Source organism: Dermacentor variabilis, chromosome 7 (assembly GCF_050947875.1).
Source record: "Dermacentor variabilis isolate Ectoservices chromosome 7, ASM5094787v1, whole genome shotgun sequence".
Taxonomy (NCBI): domain Eukaryota; kingdom Metazoa; phylum Arthropoda; class Arachnida; order Ixodida; family Ixodidae; genus Dermacentor; species Dermacentor variabilis.
The window spans coordinates 32,049,260-32,052,053 of NC_134574.1; the positions used below are offsets into that span (position 1 = coordinate 32,049,260).

The 2,794-nt window shown below is 46.3% G+C and overlaps 1 non-coding gene across 1 annotated transcript; it reads left to right on the plus strand.

The window, feature by feature from the left end:
- Positions 1-2,247: 2,247 nt before the first annotated feature.
- Positions 2,248-2,319, plus strand: TRNAT-UGU (transfer RNA threonine (anticodon UGU)). The gene has a single exon. It is a non-coding gene; the product is annotated as a tRNA-Thr (tRNA).
- The last annotated feature ends 475 nt before the right edge of the window (positions 2,320-2,794 follow it).

Sequence of the window (2,794 nt, forward strand, 5' to 3'; positions counted from 1 at the left end):
AGTTAGCGGTAAGAGGGAAACTAGAGGAATTCCGGATCAAGCTACAGAACAGGTACTCGGCTTTAACTCAGGAAGAGGACCTTAGTGTTGCAGCAATGAACGACAATCTCATGGGCATCATTAAGGAGTGCGCAATAGAAGTCGGTGGTAACGCCGTTATACAGGAAACCAGTAAGCTATCGCAGGAGACGAAAGATCTGATCAAGAAACGCCAATGTATGAAAGCCTCTAACCCTACAGCTAGAATAGAACTGGCAGAAATTTCTAAGTTAATCAACAAGCGTAAGACAGCGGACATCAGAAACTATAATATGGATAGAATTGAACAGGCTCTCAGGAACGGAGGAAGCCTAAAAACAGTGAAGAAGAAACTAGGAATAGGCAAGAATCAGACGTGTGCGTTAAGAGACAAAGCCGGAAATATCGTTACTAATATGGATGAGATAGTTCAAGTGGCTGAGGAGTTCTATAGAGATCTATACAGTACCAGTGGCATCCACGACGACAATGGAAGAGAAAATAGTCTAGAGGAATTCGAAATCGCGAAGGTAACGCCGGAAGAAGTAAAGAAAGCCTTAGGAGATATGCAAAGGCGGAAGGCAACTGGGGAGGATCAGGTAACAGCAGATTTGTTGAAGGATGGTGGACAGATTGTTCTAGAGAAACTGGCCACCCTGTATACGCAATGCCTCATGACCTGGAGCGTACCGGAATCCTGGAAGAACGCTAACATATTCCTAATCCATAAGAAAGGGGACGCCAAAGACTTGAAAGATTATAGACCGATCAGCTTACTGTCCGTTGCCTACAAAGTATTTACTAAGGTAATCGCAAATAGAATCAGGAACACCTTAGACTTCTGTCAACCAAAGGACCAGGCAGGATTCCGTAAAGGCTACTCAACAATAGACCATATTCACACTGTCAATCAAGTGATAGAGAAATGTGCAGAATATAACCAACCCTTATATATAGCTTTCATTGATTACGAGAAAGCGTTTGATTCAGTCGAAACCTCAGCAGTCATGGAGGCATTACGGAATCAGGGTGTAGATGAGCCATATGTAAAAATACTGGAAGATATCTATAGCGGCTCCACAGCCACCGTAGTCCTCCACAAAGAAAGTAACAAAATCCCTATAAAGAAAGGCGTCAGACAGGGAGATACGATATCTCCAATGCTATTCACAGCATGTTTACAGGAGGTATTCAGAGGCCTGGAGTGGGAAGAATTGGGGATAAAAGTTGATGGAGAATACCTTAGCAACTTGCGATTCGCTGATGATATTGCCTTGCTTAGTAACTCAGGAGACCAATTGCAATGCATGCTCACTGACCTGGAGAGGCAAAGCAGAAGGGTGGGTCTGAAAATTAATTTGCAGAAAACTAAAGTATTGTTTAACAGTCTCGGAAGAGAACAGCAGTTTACGATAGGTAGCGAAGCAGTGGAAGTGGTAAGGGAATACATCTACTTAGGGCAGGTAGTGACCACGGATCCGGATCATGAGACTGAAATAACCAGAAGAATAAGAATGGGCTGGAGTGCGTTTGGCAGGCATTCTCAAATCATGAACAGCAGGTTACCACTATCCCTCAAAAGGAAAGTGTATAACAGCTGTGTGTTACCAGTACTCACATATGGGGCAGAAACCTGGAGGCTTACGAAAAGGGTTCTGCTGAAATTGAGGACGACGCAACGAGCTATGGAAAGAAGAATGATGGGTGTAACGTTAAGGGATAAGAAAAGAGCAGATTGGGTGAGGCAACAAACGCGGGTAAACGACATCTTAGTTGAAATCAAGAAAAAGAAATGGGCATGGGCAGGACATGTAATGAGGAGGGAAGATAACCGATGGTCATTAAGGGTTACGGACTGGATTCCAAGGGAAGGGAAGCGTAGCAGGGGGCGGCAGAAAGTTAGGTGGGCGGATGAAATTAAGACGTTTGCAGGGACAACATGGCCACAATTAGTACATGACCGGGGTAGTTGGAGAAGTATGGGAGAGGCCTTTGCCCTGCAGTGGGCGTAACTAGGCTGATGATGATGATGATGATGACGTAGCTCAACCAATTTGTGCTCTATTTCGAGTCGCCGCTATAGCTCAGTGGTAGAGCACTGGTCTTTTAATCCAGGGGTCGCCAGTTCAATCATTACTAGTGGCAGTGCACCCTTTTCTATTCACATATTTTATCTGAGTGTAATGTAAGCGCTACGTAGCTGAACCATTTTGTGCGGCACTTCGAGTTGCCGCTGTAGCGCAGTGGTAGAGCACTGGTCTTGTAAACCAGGGGTAGTGAGTTCAATCCTCACTGGTGGCTGTAGATACTTTTTGTATTCACATATTTTATCCGCGCATAATGCAATCGCTACATAGCTGAACCGTTTTGTGCGTCGATTTGATTCCCCGCTATAGCTCAGTGATTCTACTTCTGGCTACCGTTCGGTGTGGACGCAGAATGCCTTGCTCCGGTGGGGCGGTTTTTGCGGCTCAGACGAGCCGCGGTAACAGCAATGCTGCTATGGATTGCCAGGACTACCAAGGTATTTTACCGCCTCTGCCTACAGGACTATGGGTGGCCAGCACGCTCTTTCTTCACGGAGACGTAAAGGCAAGGCCCTAGCGAGTCGACGATTTTCGAGACACGCTGGTCCGTCTAGGTCAGCTTCCCGAGGTTGACGCCTTGCGGGCTTTCCAGATGAACCACGTGTGGGCGGTTACTTTCAGAAGCCCAGATGCTAGGAAGGAAATGCTGGCCCTCGGAGACATTACGGTTAAGGAGCGTCGATGCCTGG